Below are 27,450 nucleotides of genomic sequence, written 5' to 3' on the forward strand. Positions count from 1 at the left end.
TCCAGTTCCAGGTGGAATCATCTCACGCCTGTTTTCCTGGAGCGAGAATCAATGAGGCTTCCCCGAGCCTCTCCTCCTCCTGGGGCCATCTGTCCAGTTCCAGGTGGAATCATCTCACGCCTGTTTTCCCGGAGCGAGAATCAATGAGGTTTCCCCGAGCCTCTCCTCCTCCTGGGGTTTCCATGGGAATCCTCCCACGCGTGACTGAGCCAGGGGCCCCCAAGGTGCAAGCTGGGCTGTCAGCCAGCAAGGAGAGCAGCAAATGGGATGAAGGAGGTTTGCTAGGCTGTGACCAGGACAGCAAGCTCTGCAAGGTCATTTGAAAGAGACATACCACTGAGACAGCGAGGCCACGTGCAGTCCAGCCAACCTGGTCACCGCAGCTGCCCCTGTGCCCAGAGGCCTGCCCCAGGCACATGTGGAGGTTGTTTGCAGGGCAGCTGACCTCCCTGAGGCCCAGCATGTCTGGGCTGGGTCAAAGCATGAAGGGAGAAGATGGGAAGGATGCCATTTAATGAAGCCCTCTGGGGAAAACGATGATGAAAACATGATAAGGTTTGCATCCAACCCCTCATTTACCTCCCAAGATGAACCTTCCCCACTTGGTATAACTGGTTGTCTGGAAACAGAATGCCTAAAAGAAAAGCAGAACTATTCATGCCTCTGGCTTGAGCTAGGTCATAATAGGGACCTGCTGGGATTTCTGAAGATCCCTCTGTTAAGCCTACAGTATCTCTGGAGGCATTTTTGAGATACTAAGGAGGAAAGGAGAGACGATGAGAGGAAGAGAGGAGAAAGGGAGCAGGATCGGGGAGGGAGCTGCTCCAGCCCCAGGAATCTGTACAACTTGCACATTTCATAGAATGCAGATAACAGGTGGATGTCTCCTGAAGGTAGATAACAGAATGTCTCTGTGGCCAGTAAACCGGGCCAAGGCCCACTCACTTCTGGAGAAAGCAGAGCTCCAGTTCACCATACATGACATTTCACAACATTAAAGGTCAGATGGATGACTTTGGCACTGCTCCAGCGTCTCCCACCACACATACCAGCACATTGAAGTGTAGAGCTTACCACAGCAGCTTTCCTGCCTCCTCCTGGCTCCAGTGTCTTCCCGCCTACCCCATCAATGGCGCACCCCCAAATCCATTGCTTCAACTTCAGTTTCTGCTTTTCATTCTCTCTCTCCATGCATCTTCTCTTATGACCTGCATCTCCAGCCCCGTGCAGACACTCTCAAGCCGGGTCTCCAGTGCTGCCTTCTCTCCTCAGCACAAGACCTACCTACTAGAAGGCCCTCGCCAGCCCTGCCTGGGTGTTGTTTCAAATGATCTTGTAAGGCCAGCTGACCTCTTTCCATCATAAGCCTCCTACCGTGGGCACACCCACACTCTAAGCCCTGTGGGACATCTGTGGTCCATGTGCACCTCGGAATCTGCAGGTGCTAGGCTGAGCCTGGCCTCTTCCCTCTCTCGCATGCCAGGTTCCTCTGCATGTCACTGTTCCTGCCGTGGATCCCATCTCTCAGTCCCCACCACTCAACCCCATCAGCTTTCCCCTAGTTCGGACCTTGCCTGGATTACTTCACTGGTCTCTTGGCAGGTTTCCCTGACTAAAGTGTTTGCCCGCCAACCCACTCTCCATGCTGCCAACAGGTAAATTTGACCAAGACACCCACCAATCTCTTCATTCAACCCTCCAGGCAGCTTCTCCAGAGAGAAGCTGCACCTCTTTGCTTGGCACTCAGGGGCCCTCCAGGCTGCTCTTATTTCTTCCACACTGTCTCTCATCACGGCCCACCTCAGACCAGTCATGCCAGACTCTCCTCATCAGCACATCCTGGGACCCTTCCCATCTTCTCTGACCTGGCTGACATTCTCTCACTCCCCCGCCCCTTCTAGCAGAAGCAGAACTGGGCACCCCTCCGTGGCAGCCCCTCAGCCCACTGCATCCTCTTCCCTCCGCCCCACTGCGTCCTCTTGCCTATGTCCCACTGTGCCCTCTGCCCTCCATCCCACTTTGTCTTCATCTTAGCTGTTGATTCCTGCTGCTATCTCTTGCAGCACATCTGCATTTCTTAGTGGAGCCAGTGCCCAACCAGCCTTTATCTCCAATACTCGTACGCAGCCTTGTACCTGTTACCTCTGTCTGCATTAAGAAGTTCTTGTCAGACTGAAGAAGGACTAGCCACTCTATACCTCCCGCATGGTTTGCATTTTTTTTTTTTGAGACGGAGTCTCGCTCTGTCGCCCAGGCTGGAGTGCAGTGGTGCCATCTTGGCTCACTGCAAGCTCTGCCTCCCGGGTTCACGCCATTCTCCTGCCTCAGCCTCCCCAGCAGCTGGGACTACAGGCGCAAGCCGCCATGCCCGGCTAATTTTTTGTATTTTTAGTAGAGACGGGGTTTCACTGTGTTAGGCAGGATAGTCTCGATCTCCTGACCTTGCGATCTGCCCGCCTCAGCCTCCCAAAATGCTGGGATTACGGGCATGAGCCACCACGCGCATACATTTTAAATGGAGTAAGTTCTGAACTCAATGTGTGAAGCAAAAATCACATGCAATCCACACTGCTTAGGAAAGTTCTTCTAAAGTTCCACACAAAGTTCATGATAACTGGTTTGAGGTATACCACCTCTTTCTCAAAAGGCACACCACCCACAGCTGCTTTTCCTATAGCCTCAAAACAAATCCCTATTTCCTGAACTGATCAGCAGCAAATAAATTAGTTGGCTTATGCAGGAACCATGTTTTATTAAAAATGTGTTGCTGGCTTTTAAATTTTTTATAATTGATCTTTTCTTGCCACAGATGGTCATGTTCACATAAATTAAGAGTACATACTATGTACTTATATAGCATATATATAGGCAGAGACTTCTGGTGACCTCCATCTAGGGTCTGCCACTCCCCTGATTTTCATGCCCGAGACCCTTTACTCCTGTATCAACAGAGAAAAAAAACCTTTCGAGAGCATGGATGTGTGACAACAGGTCAGGCAGCTCAGGGGAAATTAAGTAATTCCTGTATGGTGAGTTGTACTAGGTCTTTCCCCAAAAGGGCAAGGAATTCTGCACTGGCCACTGCGGCTTGGCCACTTTCTGGGATAGAAATGAAGCCCTTCCAAGGACAGTTCTACTTGAATGATGAGGAAGTTTCAGTTGTATGAAAAACTAGGAGGAAAAGCATTCTAGGCAGGGGGAACAGCAAGTGAATGAGCCTTTGGAGTGTTGCAGTAAAACGGAGAAGGCTAGGAGGGTGGGTGGGGGGGAGAGGAAAATGGTGAGGAAGAGGTGGAGAAGGGCAGTACCAGACCTGAGGACCTCTGGGATCATCTAGATTTTACTCTGTGGCAGCCTTAAGGAGGTCCTGAGCTAGGGAGAAATGTGATCTACATTTTTAAAAGATGCTTCTGATAAATGGTTATGACTACTTGCTAATTTGATACAGTAAAAACATCTTGTAATTTTAACTTGCATGTTTCTTATTGAGGTAAGGCATCTTGTCATATGTTTTAGTACCATTTCTATTTTATTTCGCGTGTATGAATTGTGTCTTTGCCCATTTGATCTTTTGTTTGTTGACCTCAGGAATCTTTTACATATTTAAAGAGATGAGCCTGTTGTGATAGGAGTGGCATATGTCATATGTGACAGTTTGTCATATATCTTTTGACTGTTTCTGGTGATTTCTTTTCCTTGCAGATTTTATTTTTATATCATTAAATGTATCTTTAAAACAAACGAGAAATACAAACTGGAGAGATATTTGGGTAGAAGGACCAGTAAGTTGAATTTTGTTTGTGGTTTGCCAAAGGTGGCTTAAATTCTTTTCATTACCATTTTTAAAAATGGAATAAATTAGGCCGGGCGCGGTGGCTCATGCCTGTAATCCCAGCACTTTGGGAGGCTGAGGCGGGCGGATCACAAGGTCAAGAGATCGAGACCATCCTGGCCAACATGGTGAAACCCCGTCTCTATTAAAAAAAAAGTATAAAAATTAGCTGGGTGTGGTGGCGGGCGCCTGTAGTCCCAGCTACTTGGGAGGCTGAGGCAGGAGAATCGCTTGAACCTGGGAGGCGGAGGTTGCAGTGAGCCGAGATCACGCCATTGCACTCCAGCCTGGGTGACAGAGCGAGACGCCGTCTCGAAAAAAAAAAAAAAAAAAAAAAAGGAATAAATTAGAGGGTATGTGTCTCCGAGGAATATGCCCTTGAGTAAAGGATGTTTATATCATGCTTTTACACATTTTACATCTTCCAGACTTAAGCTCATCAAATTGCGGGGGTTGGGGACAGCGGCGCAGAAAGGGGGTGGGAGGATAGAGGGCTCAGAGTCTGAGAGAAGGGAACTCCTGTCTTCATCCCCCAACCCCCCCAGGAGGAGAGTGGGGCGCAGAAGAGGAAACCAAGCTGGGGGAGGTTAGAGAACTTGCCCAAGGTCACACCGCGAGCTGGTGGTGGAGACAGATTCGAACCTAAGCCTGACTCCAGAACGAGAACTCTCCACCTTCTCGCGACAGCGGTACAGAAGTGCCTTCCTCTCCTTCCTGTCGGCAGCAGTCTGCGCTTGGCCAAGGGCCGGCGGGAGCAGCCACTCCCCCGGTTCTCCCGCCAGTCAGAGGTCGGGGGCTCGGCGTCCCCTCCTGGCTTGGAGCCCCTGGCGCGTACAGAGCGACCAGGGCGGACACATTTGCCGCGCTCAAGTCTCTGGCCCCCTCCCTCCTTCCCAGAGCCCTGCGCCTAGGGTTTCCTGAGTTCCCAACCCCCTCCCTTCCCGAGCATAGACAAGTTTGTCTTCAAGCAAGGCCAGGAACTGGTCCCCGGGTCGCTCTCGGGCCAGGCGACCAGCCTCACTGCCCCAGCGTCAGGAATAAACGGTAACAACAGCCACCGGTGCCTCTTGCGTGACCCGTGCTTTACTTCCACCTCTCCGAATACCCCGGACGAACAGACCCCCAGGAATTATTGTCCCTATTACACGGACGAGGGAACTGCTGCAGCTCCGGAAAGTTGGATAACAAGCTTGGGCTCGCAAAGCTAATAATAATACTAGCTAACATATGATTGAGTGTTTCCTGTGTGCCCGGCGCATGTCTACCTACGAGCACCATCCCATAGATCTTTCCAATACCCCTATAACATGGGCACAATTATCATTCCCATCCTACGGATGAGGAAACAGAGGTTTGGCGCCCTGTCCAAGGTCACTCAGCCAGTGAGTGACGGACCCTGGATCCAAACCCAAGCGGGTGAATCGGGTGGCAGTTTTTTGTGCGTTTCGCACTACGCAGAGAAGCAAAGGGCTTAGAACCCATGATACCAAGGGCCGGGCCCCAAACGCCCCAGGGCTGCGCGCAAATCAACCATCTCGAACTGCCACAACCTGCAGAGAGGAATTCTCTGGGACTGGGACGCCAGCAGCGCCAGCTGTGTCGAGTGCTGGCCCGCACGAAGTCCGTGCAGCCGGATCTCGGCTCCCGGCCCCCGCGTGCCCCTCACCAGGAGCTGGAGAGTACTCACCATAAAAGAGAGGGCAAGCGCCTGTTCGGGAAGAATCCCCAGCGCTGGCAGGTCCTGGACTCCCGGGAGAGGCGTCTGCTGCCGCCGCCGCCCACTCAGGGGCGCCCTAGTGACCCGCAAATGCCGGCTCTCTCCACACGGCCAGGGGCGCGTCCTCACGGCTGATGCCCGGCAGCAGCGCCCCCTCTGCGCTGCAGGATGGCCTGGAGTTAGGAGCGTTCTTGGCGAAGTTGGCGCTCAGGCGCCTGGGGTCGGGCCTGGGGTGGGGAAGCGCCTTACTGAAGCGATCCTGGGGGCGCTCCAAGGCCCGCGCTCTAGCCGCTTGGAAGCTTGGCGCCTGACCCGGAGGGCGACGAGTCCCGCGCTCAGGGCGCACGGGCCGCGCCTCGGCTGCCGGCCCCCGGCGCGTCGGGCGTCTTCCCCAGCGCCCTGAGCGCACGCAGCGGTAGCAGCAGCTGGGGCCCGGGCCCGGAATGTGGTGTGTTCATCGCCCTCCCCTGGGGCTGGGTGCCTTTGTGCGCGGGGCGCGCCGGCCGCCACGGCCAGCTCTGGATGCTGCAGCCGCCGTCACCTCCCCCTCCTCCTCCGCCGCCGCCCGCTCCCCGCCTTCCCGGCCGGCCCGGAGGCTGCAGCTGAAAGCCGATCTGGCTGAGCTCATCCCTGAAGGCCACTAATCCAATAGCCGCGGAAGGCGCGGTCGCCGGGAACGCCCCTTCCCCCACCATCCCGCGCCCCGGCCGTCCCAGCTCGGGCCGCTGCCGGCGCCGCCACCTTCTCGAGGCCACCAGCTGGTGGGAGAGGGAAGTGGAGCCCGCGCCCTCGCCCCTGTGCCAAGGCGGCGGCGCGGTCGCCATTCACTCACCCGCCCGCTCGCCTGCTCACTCCCTAGCTCTCGCATTCATTCATGCGCGCGAGTCCTCCCGGATTCATTCAAGCGCGCCTGGAGCACCAGGGTGGGTGCCCCTGACGGGGAGGAGACACCCAGTCACTAGGCAGCTTTGGTGCCTTTACTCAACGCACGTGGGAAACAGCAGACAGGAGGAAAAGAGAGTGGTTTATTATCCCCCTTCCTCAGACACACACGTGTCCACACTTTATTTTTGAGATCAGGCTGCAACTAATCTCTTAAAGTCCAATTTCATACCGCACCTGCTCAAGGAGCGTTCCCCGCCCACCCGAGGCGCAGGAAGTCGGTCTCTTTGCTCTACCAGAGCTGATGGTGGGCCGCCTCACTGGGAGCCTGAACTGAGCGATGAGGAAAAGGGCGTGGCCAAAACAGAAGCAGCGAGGGTGCTTCTGGTATCTGCGCTTCCTCGGGGAAATTGAAAGTTGTTGGTTTGGTGGTCCTCGTCTGTGCTCCCAGAATTGACTTCAGGTCCATTACGCAGTCATTTGCTGACCCAGTCCCTCTCTGTGCCAGGTACCAGGCAAAGAGTCTAGATGCAGAGTGCCCATTTCATCAAGGACATGGAAAACAGGTAAAGACAATCCAACTCTGTGAAGGAAACGTTTTGAGAAAGGTTCTGGGGCGAATTTGTCAGACTGGAAAGGGCAACTGGGAATGTTTCCTAGTAAATGTTTCTATATGAATTAGCTCCTGGAGGCAGGGGTCCAACATGGTCACCCGGAGAGCTACCTATCACAGCACAGAGACTGTGCTATGAGCAGAGGGGGTATGACGGAACTGGAGGGATGGCCAGTGTCTAGGGTCTTGGGTGGGGACTATATCAAGAACTTGACCTTCCCCATCACTTCGGGAGGCCTTAACCAGGGTAGTGACCTTGTCGGATTTGCATTCCAGAAAGACCTTAGCAGCCAAGTGGTTGGATGGATGGAGGAAACCAGGTTGGCAGCTATTGTAATAGTCTAAGCATAAGATGATGCTTTATGAACCAAGATAACCATGATGAGGTGACAAAAGTGTGTATTGACACGTATTTTTTGTACTTATTCTAACGTTTCATCACTGTCTGTTTGCATGTCTGCCCCTCCTAAAACTGTGAGCCCCCCCGGAGGGCAAGTATAGGTACCTCACACATCTCTGGATGCCCTGCACCAGCATAGGATAGATGCTGAGGACAGTAAATTTGATTTGAACTGCCCTGAGTGGCAGTGCTGACCTACATTCATACTTGGTGTCTTTCCTTCCTACCTCCTATTGACAAGCTCCTGGAGCACCTCTACTGTGAGCTACTGTGGGGGTTATGGATGTGGTTGGGGAGGAAGAAAAGAAAATTTGTGGAAAGAAGCTCAGAAGCAAAGGAAAGTTTAAAGAAGACGTTCATGCTGATGGTTTCTCTAACAATCTGGCTGACAGGCTGGGTGTGTGTGTGGAGGATGCCCGTTGCTTCCACTCTTTGTTGGGAAGCATCACAGTAGCTTCAAGGACAAGGGAGGGAGGGAGCAGTGGCCACAGTTTGAGAAAACAACTCCCCCCCTCCCTTGGGGGCTCCAGTTAGGTTCACCACACTGGCCTTTCCCAATGAGATTATGCCCCAGGCACAAAGGAGCGGGCCAAAACAGGGCCCCCTTGTGTCCCTGTAGACCCCCAAATCCTCCAGCCTCTGAATAACAAGGGAAACAACTTGCCATTTGGGGAGAAGCCAGGATAGCCTGGCTACTAAAATTCTTTAGATTGAGATCAGCAGCTTCTAAACGGCCCCCAGTGATCCCTGACTCCTGGTATATACTCCCTTGTGTAAACCCTTTCCCTTAAAGTGTGGGCTGGATTTATTGACTTGCTTCTCACTAACAGAATACAGCAGAGGTAATGGGATGTTCCTTCCAATATTAGGTTATAAGAAGACTGTGGCTTCTGTTTTGAGCATACACTCTTGCTCTCTTTTGGGATCACCTCCCTGGAGAAGCCAGGTGCCATATCCTGTAGTGGCACTGTGGAGAGAGGCCCATATGGTGAGTGACTGATACCTGCCGATAACGACATAAGTGAACTTGGGAGCAGACCTCTGCCCCCCCAGCTGAGCCTTCATAGGAGACTACAGCTCTGTGTGATGCCTTGACTGCAACCTCACGAGAGATCGTGAATCACCGAAACCAGCTACCTGTGCTTAGATTTCTGATGCATCGAAACTGTAAGATAATAAATGTTTGTTGTTTTAATCAGCTAAATGTTGGAGTAATTTGTTATTCAGCAGTAGATAACTAATACAAGATGTTCTTAACTGTCCAAGAGTGAGTCTAAAAATACAACCGTGTAAAACTAGCCACAGTATTGCTCTAAAGAATGTACAGTATTGCATGGGCATAGTCAGCTCTGGGCTTGAATCTCACTTCCAAGCCTTTGGGTCCTAGCTTTCTCATTTGTAAACGGGAACAGAAGAACGTCCCCAGAGTACAGTTGTGGGTTGTAGCTTGTCGTGTAGTAGGTGCACAATAAATCTTTTTCCTTCTACTTCTCAGGAGTAGACAAAGATCTGTAGCATTCGTGGGATTCTTAGACTAAGGCAAAGTAATGTCCAGGGCAGAAGGTCCAGTAGGGAGCTGCTGGAGTTAGGGGTCCAGAACCCCTTGGATAAAGCAAAGCTGTGAACCTCACTCCTCCTGCCTTTGCTCCCACAAGGCATGGTATGTGGTCTACTTCCCAGTTTTTAGCTGTTGAAATCTTGGACTCCTTCTCTGTCTTGCAAAATTACTAACCATGGTTTTACAGAAGTTGGAAGAAAAACTTTCAGTTCTGAGAAATTTTGGAGCTTGAAGCTTGCTCCAAGGAAGTCTGTGGCAAGACAGAACTCTGTTGTGTGAGGTCTGAATGTCCTCTGCCCACCCCTCAGGAGCAACCCTGTTTGAGCCCAGCCTGCCATGCAGCACTGTCCATCAGGTGCTCAGCTCTCAAATTCTGTTCCTCTCTACAGCCCAAGCATCACCATCTCTTTCCCTAGCAGTTACAGCAGCCCCCTCACCTCTACTCTACTGCTGGGCTCTCTTCGTGAAGGAGAAATCACCCTTGCCACTCCCTTCAGAGGTACCCCATGGCGCACAGGATAATTTTCATGCTTTTTTGTGGAATCTGGCTCCCTGCCTACTCATCTAGTTTCACCTCCTCTCATTTGCGCTCCCGGCCAGGCCACACTGCGGCCCCCTGAGCTCCTCCATGCTCTTTCTCCCTGCCACAGGCCATTGTATGTGCTTACCTTTCTTCCTGGTACAGACTTTCCAGGTAACTCTAATTCATACTTCGTCTCTCTGCCTGTATACATGTCATCTCCTCCAGGAATCCTTCCTAACACTGCAGGCACAGCACGGTGCCCTCCTATGTGCATCTCAAGCCTGTGCTTGCCTCTCTCACAACCCCAAGTCCCACTGTTGTGACCTCCTTTCTTGTCCCTCACCCCAAGATATGAGCACTTCAAGGGCAAGGCTTTTTCATTTTTATAGCTGTTACACCCCAACCACATTTTCTTCTTGCTAATTTCTCAAAGCAGAAAGCTCCAGTCTTCCCAAATAGCCCAGGCTGGATTAAGGGCCCTTTCCGTAAGCCCTACCACAACTTGTTGCTTTACATCTGTCATAACACCTTGAAAACCTTTGGGGAATTGTCAGACTCTTGCATCACAATGTGACTCTTTAGGGCAGGACTGTGTCTGATTCATCCCAGTGTTCCTAGTTCTCAGCCTGGGGCATGGTATACAGTCGACAAACAATAGATGTTTGTGGAATAATTAAAGGTAAAGGAAAAGAAAAGAAAGGCAGGCAGGGAGGAAGGGAGGGAGGATAAAAGGAAGAAAGGCTAGCTCCATTGGCTTCTCTCTGTTTCTGTCTTCCATTTAGGTATTGAATGATCAGAATTGAATTAATCATAGTCCTTGATCATGACACATTGTCAACATTAGCCCAAGTATGGGACTTATTAATTCACATATTTATTCATAACATAATTTCACACGCGTCCGTGTGAAGAGACCACCAAACAGGCTTTGTGTGAGCAACATGGCTGTTTATTTCACCTGGGTGCAGGCGGGCTGAGTCCAAAAAGAGAGTCAGCAAAGGGCGGTGGATTATCATTAGTTCTTGTAGGTTTTGGGATAGGCGGAGGAGTTAGGAGCAATGTTTTGGGGGCAGGGGGTGGATCTCGCAAAGTACATTCTCAGGGGTAGGGAGAATTACAAAGAACCTTCTTAAGGGTGGGGGAGATTACAAAGTACATTGATCAGTTAGGGTGGGGCAGAAACAAATCACAATGGTGGAATGTTATCAGTTAAGGCTATTTTTACTTCTTTTGTGGATCTTCAGTTACTTCAGGCCATCTGGGTGTATACGTGCAAGTCACAGGGGATGCAATGGCTTGGCTTGTGCTCAGAGGCCTGACATTCCTGCCTTCTTATATTAACAAGAAAAGTAAAACAAAATAGTGTTGAAGTCTTGGGGCGGTGAAAATTTTTGGGGGGTGGTATGAAGAGAGAATGGGTGATGTTTCTCAGGGCTGCTTCGAGCAGGATTAGGGGCGGCGTGGGAACCTAGAGTGGGTGAGATTAAGCTGAAGGAAGATTTTGTGGTAAGGGGTGATATTGTGGGGTTGTTAGAAGAAACATTTGTCCCATAGAATTATTGGTGATGGCTTGGATATGATTTTGTATGAATTGAAAAACTAAATGGAATAAGAGAAGGAGAAAAACAGGTATAAAAGGTCTAAGAATTGGGAGGACCTAGGACATCTGATTAGAGAGTGCCTAAGGAGATTCAGCATAGTCCTGCCAGCAAAGATTATTTATTTACTTTAAGAGTTAAGGGCCGGGCGCGGTGGCTCACGCTTGTAATCCCAGCACTTTGGGAGGCCGAGGCGGGCGAATCACGAGGTCAGGAGATCGAGACCACGGTGAAACCCCGTCTCTACCAAAAATACAAAAAATTAGCCGGGCGTGGTGGCGGGCGCCTGTAGTCCCAGCTACTCGGAGAGGCTGAGGCAGGAGAATGGCGTGAACCCGGGAGGCGGAGGTTGCAGTGAGCCGAGATCGCGCCACTGCACTCCAGCCTGGGTGACAGAGCAAGACTCCGTCTCAAAAAAAAAAAAAAAAAGAGTTAAGAGTGGCAGTTTGGGGATAGCACGAGGAGATATCAGCTGTGATGGCTTGGAGAAACAGTGCAAACCAGCAGTGTAAACAAGAGCAGGGCATGTGTGAGTAGTTGAGAACGGTGAATAGGAGTATGACTAGACAGAAGATAAGTATGACTAGACAGAAGATACTAGGGATGACAAGTTTTTTGGGGCACAGTCTAAGTTGGTCCGGTGTCTGGAATGAGACTGGGGCCTTATAAAAAGGAGCTCAAATGGGCTGTACCTTGTAGCATTCCGAGGACAGGCCTGAATTCTGAGAAGCGAAAGTGGTAAAAGTATTGTCCAGTCCTTTTTAAGTTGGTGGCTAAGCTTGGTGAGGTGTGTTTTTAAAAGACCTTTAGTCTGTTCTACTTTTCCTGAAGATGGAGGACTGTAAGGGATATAAAGGTTTCACTGAATACTAAGAGCCTGAAAAACTGCTTGGCTGATTTGACTAATAAAGGCTGGTCTGTTATCAGACTGTATAGAGGTGGGAAGGCTAAACTGAGGAATTATGTCTGACAGAAGGGAAGAAATGACTGCGGTGGCCTTCTCAGACCCTGTAGGAAAGGACTCCACTTATCCAGTGAAAGTGTCTACCTAGACTGAGGTATTTTAGTTACCTGACTCGGGGCGTGTTGAGTGAAGCTAATTTGCCAGTCCTGGGTGGGGGCAAATCCTCGAGCTTGAGGTGTAGGGAAGGGAGGGGGCCTGAATAATCCCTGAGGAGTAATAGAATAGCAGATGGAACACTGAGAAGTTATTTCCTTGAGGACAGATTTCCACGATTGAAAGGAAATGAGAGGTTCTAAGAGGCGGGCTAGTGGCTTGTACGATAGCATAGCCTGCCTTTGCTGGTGTGTGGCGATTAGGCCTGGTGGAGCTGCCATCAATAAATCAAGCGTGATCAGGGTGAGAAACAGGAAAGAAGGAAATATGGGGAAATGGGGTGAATATCAGGTGGATCAGAGAGATACAGTCATGGGGGTCAGGTGTGGTATCTGGAATAATGTGGGAGGCCAGATTGAAGTCCGGGCCAGGAACAATGGTAATTGTGGGACTTAACAAAACAAAGAGTGAGTACAGCTGAAGGAGCCGGAGAGCAGAAAGTGTATGCGTAAAATAGATTTTGGAAGTTATGAGAAATGTAGAGAGTGAGTTGAGCATAGTTTGTGATTTTGAGGGCCTCTAAAAGTATTAGGGTGGTAGCAGCTGCTGCACGGAGTCATGATGGCTAGGCTAAAACAGTAAGGTCAAGTTGTTTGGACAGAAAGGCTACAGGGTGCGGTCCTGGCTCTTGTGTAAGAATTCTGACCGCACTAACCATGCCTAGGAAGGAAAGGAATTGTTGTAAGGGATTGAGGTTTGGGAGATTAATCAAACACGATCAGCAGGGAGAGCACGTGTGTTTTTATGAGAATTATGCCGAGATAGGTAACAGATGAGGAAGAAATTTGGGCTTGGCTAAAGTAATGGGGGCTGTCTGTGAAGACTTGCAGCAGTACAGCCCAGGTAATTTGCTGAGCCTAATGGGTGTCAGGGTCAGTCCAAGTGAAAGTGAAGAGAGGCTGGGATGAAGGGTGCAAAGGAATAGTAAAGAAAGCATGTTTGAGATCTAGAACAGAATAATGGATTGTGGAGGGAGGTATTGAGGATAGGAGAGTATATGGGTTTGGCACCATGGGGTGGATAGGCAAAACAATTTGGTTGATAAGGCGCAGATCCTGAACTAACTTGTAAGGCTTGCCTGGTTTTAGGACAGGTAAAATGGGGGAATTGTAAGGAGAGTTTATAGGCTTTAAAAGGCCATGCTGTAGCAGGCGAGTGATAACAGGTTTAACCCTTTCAAAGCATGCTGTGGGATGGGATATTAGCGTTGAGCGGGGTAAGGGTGTTTAGGTGTTAATGAGATGGTATGGGGTGCATGATCGGTGGCCAAGGAGGGGGTAGTGGTATTTTATACTTGTGGGTTAAGGTGGGGGGATACAAGAGGAGGATGCAAAGGAGGCTTTGGATTGGGAAGAAGGGCAGCAATGAGACACAGCTGTAATCCAGGAACAGTCAGGGAAGCAGATAATTTAGTTAAAGTGTCTCGGCCTAATAAGGGAACTGGGCAGGTGGGGATAACTAAAGAGTGCTTAAAAGAGTATTGTCTAAGTTGGCACCAGAGTTGGGGAGTTTTAAGAGGTTTAGAAGCCTGGCCGTCAATACCCACAACAGTTATGGAGGCAAGGGAAACAGGCCTTTGAAAAGAAGGTAATGTGGAGTGAGTAGCCTCCGTATTGATTAAGAACGGGAAGGACTTACCCTCCGCTGTGAGTTACCCGAAGCTCGGCGTCCATGATGGTCTAGGGGGCTTCCGAAGCGATCGGGCAGTGTCAGTCTTCAGCCACTAAGCCGAGAAGATCTGGGAAGGAGTCAGTCAGAGAGCCTTGGGCCAGAATTCCAGGGACTCTGGGAGTGGCTGCCAGGTGAGTCGAACAGTCCGATTTTTAGTGGGGTCCCACAGAGATGGGACGCGGCTTAGGAGGAATCCTGTGCTGTGGGCATTCCTTGGCCCAGTGGTCAGATTTCCAGCATGTGTAGCAAGCTCCTGGGGGAGGAGGTTCTGGAGGAACCCCTGGCTGCTGCGGTTCAGGCGTTTGGAAGTTCTTGTGTGCTGGAGATGTGGCTGGGGTTTGTCTCACAGTGGAGGCAAGGAATTGCAACTTTTTTCTATTATTGTACACCTTGAAGGTGAGGTTAATTAAATCCTGTTGTGGGGTTTGAGGGCCGGAATTTAATTTTTGGAGTTTATTTAATGTCGGGAGCAGATTGGGTAATAAAATGTATGTTGAGAATAAGACGGCCTTTTGACCTTTTGGGGTCTACAGCTGTAAAGCGTCTCAGGGTTGCTGCCGAATGAGCCATGAACTGGGCTGGGTTTTTTATGTTTGATGAAAAAGAGCCTAAACGCTATCTGATTTGGGATAAAGAAAAAGGAGCATTAACCTTGACTATGCCTTTAGCTCCAGCCACCTTTTTAAGAATAAATTGCTGGGCAGGTGGGGGAGGGCTAGTCTCGGAACGAAACTGTAAGCTGGACCAGGTGTGAGGAGGGGAGGTGATAAAAGGATTATGGGGTGGAGGAGTGGAGACTGAGGAAGAATTGGGACCTAGCTCGGCCTGGTGAGGAGGGGAGAGGTCAGATGGGTCTGTAGAAAAGGAAGATTAGAAAGACTCAGCAATGCTTGGGGTTGGGGTTGAGGGGACAGGCAGGAGGGAAAGAAGGAAGATTTGGGATGACTTGCACTGGGCACAGAGACTAGGAAGGGACTGATGTGTAAAAGAATGCCTGGACATCAGGCACCTCAGACCATTTGTCCATTTTACGACAAGAATTATTTAGATCTTATAGGATGGAAAAATTGAAAGTGCCATTTTCTGGCTATTTGGAACTACTGTCAAGTTTGTATTGGGGTCAAGCAGCATTGCAGAAGAAAATAAGATGCTTAGATTTTAGGTCAGGTGAGTCTTGAAGAGGTTTTAAGTTCTTAAGAACACAGGGTAAGGGAGAAGAAGGAGGAATGGAAGGTGGAAGCTTGCCCATAGTGAAGGAGGCAAGCCCAGAGAAAAGAGTAGAGACACAGAGAAGGGGTGGGGGGTTCTTGCCCTCCAGAAAAGCAGAGAAGGGGTCGGGGCGCAGAGACATAAGAGGTTGGGGCACGGAAATAAGGGATCAGGGCACAGAGATATAAGTGGTCGGGGCACAGAAATAAGGGATCGGGGTGCAGAGATACGAGGTTGGGATACTTGCCCCTCCCCTAGAAAAGCAGGACTTGCCACTAAGGGTGAAGGACCAAGGCAGGCATCCCTGCGTGGTCTGACACCTCTGAAACGTGGGTGAATAATCAGAGAGGCGTCCCTGCAATGATTAAACACCAAGGGAAGGCTGCCTTCCCAGTCGGTGACCAGTGCTGGAGTTTTGGGTCCACAGATAAAATGTGTCTCCTTTGTCTCTACCAGAAAATGAAAGGAATTGAAATTAAGAGAAGGGAGAGATTGAAGTGTGGTGCCAAGATTGAAAGGACAAAGAGGTTGAGGGATAGTGAAGGAGGTTGGAGAAGAAAGTAAAAAGAGGCCGCTTACCGGATTTGAAATTGGTGAGATGTTTCTTGGGCTGGTTGGTCTGAGGACCTGAGGTCGTAGGTGGATCTTTCTCACGGAGCAAAGGGCAGGAGGAGATCAAATCTCCCAAGGGAGGTCCCCCGATCCGAGACACGGCACCAAATTTCATGCGCGTCCATGTGAAGAGACCACCAAACAGGCTTTGTGTGAGCAACATGGCTGTTTATTTCACCTGGGTGCAGGCGGGCTGAGTCTGAAAAGACAGTCAGCAAAGAGTGGTGGATTATCATTAGTTCTTATAGGTTTTGGGATAGGCGGTGGAGTTAGGAGCAATGTTTTGGGGGCAGGGGGTGGATCTCGCAAAGTACATTCTCAGGGGTAGGGAGAATTACAAAGAACCTTCTTAAGGGTGGGGGAGATTACGAAGTACATTGACCAGTTAGGGTGGGGCAGAAACAAATCACAATGGTGGAATGTCACCAGTTAAGGCTATTTTTACTTCTTTTGTGGATCTTCAGTTACTTCAGGCCATCTGGATGTATACGTGCAAGTCATAGGGGATGCAATGGCTTGGCTTGGGCTAAGAGTCCTGACAATAATGAACACACATGAACCCACTATTGAACCCAAGACCTAGAACATTTCCAACACCTACATCTTCCCGGGTGCTCCTTTCCTAGCCCATCTTTTTGCCTCCCCTTCACACAAAAACACTATCCTGATTTTTTTTTTTTTTTTTTAGGTGGAGTCTTGCTCTGTCACCCAGGCTGGAGTGCAGTGGCACCATCTCAGCTCACTGCAACCTCCACCTCCCAGGTTCAAGCAATTCTCTGCCTTAGTCTCCCGAGTAGCTGGAATTACAGGCACTCGCCACCATGCCCGGCTAATTTTTTGTAATTTTAGTAGAGATGGGGTTTCACCATTTTGGCCATGCTGGTCTTGAACTCCTGACCTCGTGATCCACCCATCTCAGCCTCCCAAAGTGCTAGGATTACAGGCATGAGCCACTGCGCCTGACCACTATCCTGATTTTTATGGTTTATCATTTCCTTGGATTTAAAAATACATGTAACATGAATTTATGTAGCTTTACTTCTGTTTGAACTTTATTAAAAGGTACTATACTATATATCATTTTCTAGGAATTGCCATTGGACTTAACAAGATTCATCCATGTTGATGCATGTAACAGTATCTCATTCATTTTCATGGCTCTATAATAGTTCATTGGGTGAACATACACAATTAATTTTTCCATTCTCCTTCCATAGGTGTTCAGATTGGTTTTATTTTGGAGCTACTATAAACAGTGCTGCTATGCACATTTCTGAACAGGTTCCCTGGTGGATCTGTGCTAATGTTTTCTTGGGTCTTTTCGTAGGAGGGGAATCATTGTGTCTTGTCCTCTTCATCACTGTCTAGCATGGGTCAGCCTATTCAAATGCAGGGCTAAAACCTTTTTCAATCTAGCCACAAAACAGGGAGGGTTGTATGTACCAAAAGTAATTTGCATCATTCACAGGAGACAAAAATGTTTGACCAAGGGATACCCAGCTCGTTTCCTTGGAATGATTTGCATGCAAGTAAGTGATTTGCATACTGACAGGGCTTCACATTCCAGGCCATTCCATTCCCTGCCCCATTCCCCTTTACTTCTTAGATAATTAGACCTAGTGGGGCCCAGAAGTCTCAGCCTCCCAGGAGGACTCTGGAAAAGACCTGAGTTAGTCTGTAGTAGGAAAGAAGACAGGTGAGGCTCGGTGACAGATACCCAAATATATCCAGTGGTCATCAAATTTTGCGTAGGACAAGATGTTAAGGACATACACACACATGCACGGAGGCCTGGAGAGTTCTGCTATAAAATGACTTGATACCCTGGGAGGAAGCGTCGGGGTGGGCGTGGCAGATCATGGCAGGGTTGCACGTACCACAGGATCTTTAGCTTTTAATTAATTTCTATAATCCTCATTTTTCTCTTATTGAAATGGGGGCAATAACATCTACCACATAAAATTGTAAAGATGAAAGGAGGTTATGTATATGAGGGCTTGGCGAATGTTTGTTCTTTGGGCTGTGGTCTTACACAAGTTACTAAATGTCTAGGAAATTTCAATTTCCAATTTGTAAAATGGAACTAATAAAAGTACTTTCCTCTATTGGCATTTGTTACCTTTGGACCTTGAGCAGCTGAATTCCCCTGCCTAAGCTGGGGAATTCCCCACCGTATTACTCTAGGTAGGAAGCAGAGTCACTTCGCAGTAATGGCCAAAAAGCCCAGCATTCAGTCATGACATGATGCTCAAAATCTTTTGAAAACCCTCCTTTTCATGCGCGTCCGTGTGAAGAGGCCACCAAACAGGCTTTGTGTGAGCAACAAGGCTGTTTATTTCACCTGGGTGCAGGCGGGCTGAGTCCGAAAAGAGAGTCAGCAAAGTGTGGTGGATTATCATTAGTTCTTATAGGTTTTGGGATAGGCAGTGGAGTTAGGAGCAATATTTTGGGGGGCAGGAGGTGGATCTCTCAAAGTACATTCTCAAGGGTAGGGAGAATTACAAAGAACCTTCTTAAGGGTGGGGGAGATTACAAAGTACCTTCTTAAGGGTGGGGGAGATTACAAAGTACATTGATAAGTTAGGGTGGGGAAGGAACAAATCACAATGGTGGAATGTCATCAGTTAAGGCTATTTTTACTTCCTTTGTGGATCTTCAGTTACTTCAGGCCATCTGGATGTATACGTGCAAGTCATAGGGGATGCGATGGCTTGGCTTGGGCTCAGGGCCCTGACACTCTTCACAGTTTGTTTTTGGTAAAATCAAACAAAACTCTTTCATTTCCTAGCCTCCCTTGCCACTGGATGTGTCAGAGGCATTTGAACCAGAGCAACTCCGTCTTAGATAGGGGCTGGGTAAAATGAGAATGAGACCTGTGGGGCTGCATTTCCAGGAGGTTAGGCATTTTTAGACACAGGATGAGATAGGAGGTTGGCACAAGATACATGTCACAAAGACCCTGTTGGTAAAACAGGATGTAGTAAAGAAGCTGGCCAAAACTCACCAAATCTAAGATGGTGATGAAAGTGACCTCTGGTCATCCTCGCTGCTCATTATACACTGATTATAATGCATTAGCATGCTAAAAGTCACTCCCACCAGTGCTATGACAGTTTACAAATGCCATGGTAATGTCCAGAAGTTACCCTATATGGTCTAAGAAGGAGAGGAACCCACAGTTCCAGGAAATCCCCACCCCTTTCCTAGAAAACTCATGAATAATCCACTCCTTGTTTAGCATATGATCAAGAAATACCATAAAAATAGTCAACCAGCAGCCCTCAGGGCTGCTCTGCCTATGAAGTAGTCATTCTTTTGTTTCTTTCCTTCTCTGATAAACTTGCTTTCACTGTACTTTATAGACTTGCCCCAAATTCTTTCTTGCCCAAGATCCAAGAAAGCTCTCTTGGAGTCTGGATCAGGACTCCTTTCTAGTAACCGATGCAGATGCCATCTGGATTCTGCAAACGGACACACTGATCTGACTCAGAAGCAAACTACTTGAAGAAACTCTCTAGGCCTAGAGCATCCATTCTACCTGGTGTGAGGAAGAAGCAACTCTTGCTTGGGGTCAGTGGTAGTAGTAGCAGCTTCCTACTCTTGGCTATGGCAGAAGCTCCCTTACCACGTCAGTTCTACAGCGTAATGAGAGGTATATTCCTGAAAACTCAGTTCAGAACCTACGTTTTGAGAATCACAATGATTCCGTTAGTCTTTTAAACTAAGTCCCTATCTGAATGTAGTAGAGCGAATTATATTGTTAGCAACAAAGACCCCTTGTTTGTTCCTTACTATTCCAGCCTTCCTGACAGTTTGGCCAATCAAAACCTCCCTCTTAGGTTTTTGAAGCTGGGACCAGCCATTCAAAAAAGCAAGGATGGAGAATTTATTCTGTTTGGAGGCAGGGTTGGCAGAAGACCCCATAGGCAATGTTAGCTTTGGTGGTCACCTCTATATCCAGTGCTGGGAGTGGCAGCAGTGGCCCTCACGAGATTGGGTTTGAGGCAAGATTTCCTCCATGGTTCTGCTGCCTAGAATTTGTTGTTGTTGTTGTTCTTGTCTGTTTTTTGTTTTGTTTTGTTTTCTGGATCTGGTTTTCCATCCTTCCCAGTCCACTCTGTGAGTTTCCCAATTTCCTTTCGGTTTGAGTCTGTTCATACAGAAAATTGCATTAATTGAATTTTGAATGTGAAACTAGCTTTGCATTCCTGAGCTAAATCTCACTTAGTCATAATGTATTTGTCTTTTCAATATATTGTTGGATTCAATTTGAATCCATGTTCGTAGGGGATATTAGTCTGTGTTTGTCTTTTCTTGTGACATCTTTGTCTGGCTATGGCATCGAACTAATACTGACCTTAAGGAATTGGTTAAGATGTGTTGGTTTTTCTTCTACTTTCTGAAACAATTTGTATAGAATTGGAGTTATTTACTCCTTAATTGTGTCATAGAATAAATTTACCAGTAAGGTGATATGGCCTTGGAGTTTTCTTTGTGGAGAGGTTTTTAAGTGGAAATTCGATTTCTTTAATAGATACAGAGCTCTTCTGGTAATCTCTTTTTTAGTAAATTGTAGTAGTTAACACCTTTCAAGAAATCTGTCCATTTCATCTAATTGTAGGATATATTGACATTAAGTTGTCCATACTATTTCTTTATAATCTTTTAAATACCTGCAGAATCTATAATGATGTCACCTTTTTCATTTCTGATATTGTTAATTTGTGTCTCTCTCTGGATCTGCCCCAAACCTCCAGCTCTCATTCTCACTCTTTTTTGTCTGTTCAGTCTCATTAGCAACTTACTGATCTTCTCAAAGTTACAGCTTTTGGTATTATTTATTTTCTCTGTGTTTTTCTGGTTTCTGTGTTATTCATTTTTTTGACTCTGATCTTTAGTATTTCCTTTATGCTGCCTACGATGGGATCCATCTGCTCTTCTTTTTCTATCTTCTTCAGATGAAAACTGAGATCATTTATTTAAGACCATTTTTCTTGTCTAATATAGGCATTTAGGGCTATACCTTTCCTTCTAAGTACTGTTTCAGATACCTCTCACATATTTTGCTATATTGTGTTTGTATTTTCTTCAAATTCAGAATACTATGTAATTTAAAAAAAATCTTCTTTGGCTCATAAGTCACTTAGAATTGTGTTATTTTTTGAAAACATTTGGATATTTTTGGACAGCATTCTGGAATTGATTGCTAATTTGGTGCTATTGTGATCAGAATGCCCTCTTTGCATGATTTGAATAGCTTTAAATTTATTTAAATGTATTTTCGGCTCAAAATACAGTTGATCTTTATAAATGTTTCAGGTGCACTGGAATGAATGTGTATTCTGCCATTGGTGGGTGGAGTGCTTTGGAAATGGCAATGAAGTCAAGTTGGTTGTGTTATTCAAGTCTTCTATATCCTTACTGACTTTCTGTCTACCTGTTCTGTCCATTACTGAGAGAAGGATATTGAAATCTATGAATGTACTTACGGATTGTCTGCTACTCCTTGTAGTTCTATCCATTTTTGTTTCAGGTATTTTGAAGCTTTGTTTAACATGCATACACTTTTGGTTTGTTATGTCCCTTTATGAAATGATCCTGTTTAAGCTTGCTAATACCACTTTGAAATCTACTCTGTTTGATATTAATGTAACTATGCTAGACTCTTAAAAATTAGCATTAACATGATATATCTTTTCCCATCTTTTTGCTTTTAATACATATGTGTCCTTATATTTCAAAAGCATATAGTTGTGATTTGATTTTGTTATCTGATTGGGTGATCTCTGCCTTTTGATTGGGATATTTAGACTATTATATTTAATGTGATTATTGATATGGTTGGGTTTAAATCCAACATCTTGCTATTTGTTTTGTATTTTCTCCATTTGTTCTTTGCTGCTTTTTCCTCTCCTTTTTTCTGCCTTCTTTTTGATTATTTTTTATAAATCCATTTATTTCCTTTGTTGGTTCATGGCTATAAGTTACTGTGTTATTTTGGTGGTTGCTTTAGAGGTTATATTAATAGGATACATATTAACTTGTCATAGTCTACCTTCAAGTAATATGCCATTTCATGTATGGTATAATAACTTTACACAAATTTTATTTCCATTTTTACCCTTGACTTTTATGTGTAGTTGTCATACATTTTACTCCTACATATGTTATAAACCCCTTAATATATTGTTATTTTTGCCCCAAATGGTTATCTTTTAAAGAGATTTAAATATTTTAAAGTTGTTGTGTTTACCCACATAGTTGCCATTTCAAATACTTTTCATTCCAGTATATAGATTCATATTGCCATCTGCTATAATTTGCCTTCTGCCTACAGGATTTCCTTTTAGCATTTCTTATTGTGCAGGTATGATTGTAATAAATTCTTTCAGCTGTTGCATGTATGGAAAAGTCTTATTTTGCCTTAATTTTTGAGTGATATTTTCCCTTAGGAAAGAATTTTGGACTGATTAATTTTGTTTCTTCTTTCAGCACTTTAAAGATGTTGCTTCGTTGTCCTTTAGCTTACATTGTTTCTGACGAAAAATCTAAGGCTGTTCTCATCTTTGTTTTTCTGTAATATGTCCCCTCTTCCTCTAGGCTACTTTTAACGTTTTTTCTTCATCAGTGGTTTTAATAAAGGGAATTATGATGTGTCTTGTTGTAGTCTTCCTTATGTTTCTTGTACTTGGGTTTCATTTAGCTTTTGGACCTGTTGGTTTACAGTTTTTATCACATTGGGAAATTTTTTAGCGATTATTTTTTCAAATACTTTTCTTCCCCCTTCATTTTCTTCAAAGACTCCATTACACATATATAGGCTGCCTAAAGTTGTCCTGTTATTCTGAACATTTTTTCATCCTTTTTCTCTGTGTGCTTAATTTTCAGTAGCTTCTATTTTTACGTCTTCAAGTTCACCACTCCTTTCCGCAATGTTGAATCTGCTATTAATCCCTTTCAGCATATTTTTATCTCAGACCTTGTAGTTGTATCTCTAAAAATTCAACTTGGGACTTTATTATATCATCTATGCCTTTAACTTAACATGGTTAGTTTTTCCTCTAGCTTCTTGAACATATAAAATAGAGTCATAATACTTTTTTAAATGTCTTTGTCTACTAATTCTATTATCCGTGTCATTTTTAGGTCAGTTTCAAGTGATGGATTTTTCTCCAAATTTAGGATTGTATATACCTGCTTCTTTGGCTGCTAGCTTTTTCCCACTATGGAGCAAGATCCCTCTGAGGGACTGAACTCAGTGGCTCTCACCTTTAATCTCAGCACTGTGGAAAGTCGAGGTGGAAGGATCGCTTGAGCCCAGGAGTTCCAGACCAATTCTGGCAACATAGTGAGACCCCCATCTCCATAAAAAATTAAAAACTTAGCCAGGCATGGTGTGCCTGTCGCTCCAGTTACTTGGGTGGCTGAGGTGGGAGGATTACCTGAGACTGGGAGGTGGAGGCTGCAGTGATTGAGCCAGAATTGTGCCACTGCACTCCAGCCTGGGCAACAGAATGAGACTCTGTCTCAAAAAAAAAAAAAAAAATTCCTTCTGAGTATTCCACCCAAAGTCCACTCTACCTGGTAAGACTAGGCACTATTCTGAGTCCTATGTGAGCTCTACTAATCGTTCCCTCTTTTTAGTTGTTTTTTTCCAGGTCTTGAATAGTTTCCTCTCATGTATATGCTGATCTGTACTCAGCTGAATCTTCAAGTGGGAACTCTATGTAAATCTCAATGTTCCTCTCTATGTAGCTTTTTCCTTTCTAGAATTCTGCCCCACAAATCTTAGTCCCCTTGGCCTCCCTTCTCTCAGCTCCATATTCCCAAATCAAGGCGACTACCAAGCTCTGTCTGGCCTCTTCTGTTTTGCACCATGGCCTGGAAACTCTATCCAGGTAGTAAGCTGGGTCAATTGCAGTGTTCATTATGTTTGTTTCTCATCTCTCAGAAATCAGTCTCCTATATTGCCGATTGTCTAATATCTTGAGAACCATTGTTTCATTTTTTTTTTCTGCCTTTTTAGTTCTTTCAGATGGGAAGGCACATCTGGATTCTGTTGATCTACTGTGGCTGGAAACAGAAGTCTTTTTGCACACAGCCAGAGTAGTTTTCTGGTATTTACACTGGAGAGCCCTGGCTGAAACACTACATGATTAATGCGAGGATTAATGAGAGGACACATGTTAAGTGCTTAGGACAATGCCAGCACAGAGCAAGTGTTTAATTAGTGTTGATGTATTAGTCAGCTTTTGCTGTGGCAACAAACAACCTCCACGTCTCAGTGGCTTGCAATAGCATTTCTAGCTCCTGGGTCTGCCGGTCTATTGGTCTGCTTAACTCTGTCTGTCATGGCTCAGCTCTGCTTGGCTCACCTTGAGCACCAGGCTTTCTCATTCTGAGACCCAGGCTGATAGTCGAATCATCTGAAATGTGCTGTTCTCATGGTAGATACAAGAGGATGATGCCAAATAAACTTACATTAGGCACTTAATATTTCTTACAGAAGAGGGACCTGATAATTGGGAACAACAATATAATTTACCACAGCTGATTTTTTTTTTTTTTTTTTTTTTGAGGTGGAGTCTCACTCTGTCGCCTAGGCTGGAGTACAATGTCACAATCTTGGCTCACTGAAACCTCTGCCTCCCAGGTTCAAGCGATTGTCCTGCCTCAGCCTCCCGAGTAGCTGGGATTACAGGTGTTCGCCACCACACCTGGCTAATTTTTGTATTTTTTGTAGAGATGGGATTTTGCCATGTTGCCCAGGCTGGTCTTGAACTCCTGACCTCAGGTGATCCACCTGCCTTGGCCTCCCAAATTGCTGGGATTATAGGTGTGAGCCCCTGTGCCCAGCCTGATCATTGTTATTAAAAGCCTCTTCTGCAGGTAAATTTCCCTGCATATTTTTGTTAAAAGCAACATACATTTTTGTTAAAAGCAATACTTTCTCAGGAGTCTCGAGGTGAACGCATCTCTGTCCATTCACATCTCATTTATCCCAGGCATATCTCTGTCCTCCACTTGGTTTTTGATTGCCCAGTGAACTCTGGTTACTCACACTGCAGGATGCTTCATTCGTAATAGGCTAGAAGGCCATTGAGGCAGGTGGATGGCAAAAACACAGTTTGAGGGCAAACAGTATCAGTGGTCTAAGCACTGAAGGGATACCTGAATTACTTTCTCAGTCTTCAGTGTACCAGTTGGGTACTCAAGTCTTTATTTCTTACCAATTGTGCAGAGCAAGAGCTTAGGGCAAAGGCTCCCATGATTCATCTGAGGAAATCAGCCCATCCTGAAATGCCAGTCACTTTTCTTCTTTTTCCAGGAATTTACCACACCTACCTCAGTCTGAATGGCCCTGGCCTTCACTGAACTCCAAGAGCCCTTATTTCAGGGCATTTCACTTGGTAATGAATTATAAGCTATCTTGTAACAGATCTTCTGCTTTATTATTTAACTAATATATGGTTTGAGGATGATGGAATTCAGGTTTTATCAAATGCCTACTCAGCACCAGGTCCCTTACATGTAGTGCAGTTTTAAACCTCATGACAGCCTAATGATGTAGAAGGCCACAGAGCTAGTAAGTGGCAGAAGTTGGATTTAAACCCAGTTCTGTCTACTTTGCATTGTGCATATTTAGGTTCCTTCAGGACATTTTAAGCTCCTTGAAAGCAGGGGCCATATCATATACTTCGTGGAATCACCTAAAAAAAATCCAATACAGAGTCAGGACACTGGGTGGCTGTTCAAAAACATTTATTTATTTTTCTTTACAAAGAGGGAAGCAGGTGGCTCAGTGCTCCTAGGATCTTGAAAGAAATACTGGGTGTAGAGTTGGAAAAATTATTATTCCTTTTGGCTCTCATTCCTCTGGTGGTCTAATCCTCATAGCTGGTTGATGGTGTATTAGGCTGAGACCACTTTGGGGCTGAGAAGATAGACAAATAGGGCTTTGCTAGGGCACAAAATTAAAGCCGTGGAAATCACAGAGAGAGAGAAAGGAACTCACGTTTACAGGGTGCCCGTTAGCCTGGCTTTTATCATTCATTATTTCAGCCAAGGCGCATAATATCTTTTGGGGAGAGGATTTCTTACCCTCATTTAACAGCTCAGCATCACACAGCAGTAAATAACAGAGCTGGAATTTAAATACAGGTCTAACTGACTCTGAAGTCCTGATTGCTGCTGTTACACCCCATGACCAGCATGAATAGCACGAGCCCTATTGAGAGGAAACCAGTTCAAGCCATCAGTGAGGACGGCTGGCCTCAAGCACTTGGGAAATTAATAACCAGGAATATATTCCACCACAAAACGGAAAGTTACCCACTCCACACTGCCCAATCTACTGCCACTTGAGACTCGTAAGCTATTACCTGTGTGGTAGTCAAGCATTGTATCTTTCTCATTGAATTATCTTATGTCTTGACATAGTTGCTCATTCTGCCCAAAAGTAAAGTGATTTATGGGGAAAACTGCAATTACAATGCCATCTATTAAAAGGATCTGAGATTCCTGTAGAGTTAAAAGGGATGTGTAATTGCCAATTAAAGAAAAGCATGCCATTGGCCAAAATCATTGATTAGAAGTAAATCTGGAAAAATTCTCTGAGCAGCATTATAGACAGGCTCATTTCCTTTCTTCTAGAGCTGAAGTGACCTGTGAAAAGTTGATTTCATGGGCAACATGAAATCAGCTTGTATCTGATTTCTGGCTTTTATTATTTCTCCCCTGGGTTTGGCAGTTGAGTCTCCTCTCCCTCACCTCACTCCTTTCCCCACCACGTTCTCAAAATAACACCCATGGTGATGTGGCAGTCACTATTGATTGCATGCCGAAAACCTTCCCCATCCCTTTTACATCAACAGAAAAATAGTTTTAAATTTGGTCCAGTAGCAATATGTTCAGCCTGAGGAGATGAATCCTGATAGGTTTCAGTCCTTCCTGGCAACCACATTTTATTTTACCAGTGATTCATCTAGGAGTAGGCAAGTGAACTAATTCTGGTTAATGAAACTTAAGAGGAAGTCTACTGGGACTCTCTGAGGAAGATTTTTCTCCCTTGATAGAAGGTCCATCTTGAACAGAGGAGAAAATTCCACTTGTTTTTGTTTCTTCCTTCTAGCTTCAGACATTACCATGTAAGAAAATGATGCTTGAAGCTGTAGACACCTCTCAACCATGAAAACAATACTAAGAGAATCATAGAGATGCCAGCCCAGTGTTCTAATGTTGTTGAGTCACTAAACCAACTGGGCACCACGACCCCATGACTACATTCATATATTCAACAAACATTTATTAAGCACTACTATGTGCCAAGCACTGTTTCTGGCATTAAAGATATATCAAAGAACAGCAATGACTTTTAACCTTGTGGTTTTTAGATGGGGGTTAGGGGTGGAGAGGTGGAAGTCAGACAATAAACAGCACACATAGAAAATACATAATATATTAGAGGGTGATGAATATATAGGGAAAAAAAGGACAGAAAAGAGGAAAGGTGAATCCAAGTACTGGGGCATCATGGAAATTGTGAGATTGGAGCAAAGTCCTAAGGAGGTGAGTGAGTGAGGCATGCATGTAGCGGGGGGAAGAAATTCCCAGGCACCTAGTGCAAAGGCCCTAAATAGGGAATTGCATATTGTGTTCAAGAACAGCAAAGAGACCAGTATGACTATTCCCTCCACTGGGATATTGAAAATAGGGGGA

At 46.1% G+C, this 27,450-nt stretch overlaps 1 protein-coding gene across 1 annotated transcript in view; it reads right to left on the reverse strand.

Moving 5' to 3' along the window:
* The window catches only part of SPSB4 (splA/ryanodine receptor domain and SOCS box containing 4), a 91,001-nt gene extending 84,309 nt beyond the window's left edge, over positions 1-6,692 (reverse strand). The window contains exons 1-2 of the mRNA XM_032143643.2: positions 6,669-6,692; positions 5,520-5,776 (exon numbers count right to left, since the gene is read on the reverse strand). The gene's annotated coding sequence lies outside the window, so the exon portion shown is untranslated. The remainder of the gene's footprint in view (positions 1-5,519; positions 5,777-6,668) is intronic.
* Between the last annotated feature and the right edge of the window lie 20,758 nt (positions 6,693-27,450).

The sequence above is a fragment of the Hylobates moloch genome, unplaced genomic scaffold, assembly GCF_009828535.3.
Source record: "Hylobates moloch isolate HMO894 unplaced genomic scaffold, HMol_V3 SCAFFOLD_22, whole genome shotgun sequence".
NCBI classification, from domain to species: Eukaryota; Metazoa; Chordata; class Mammalia; order Primates; family Hylobatidae; genus Hylobates; species Hylobates moloch.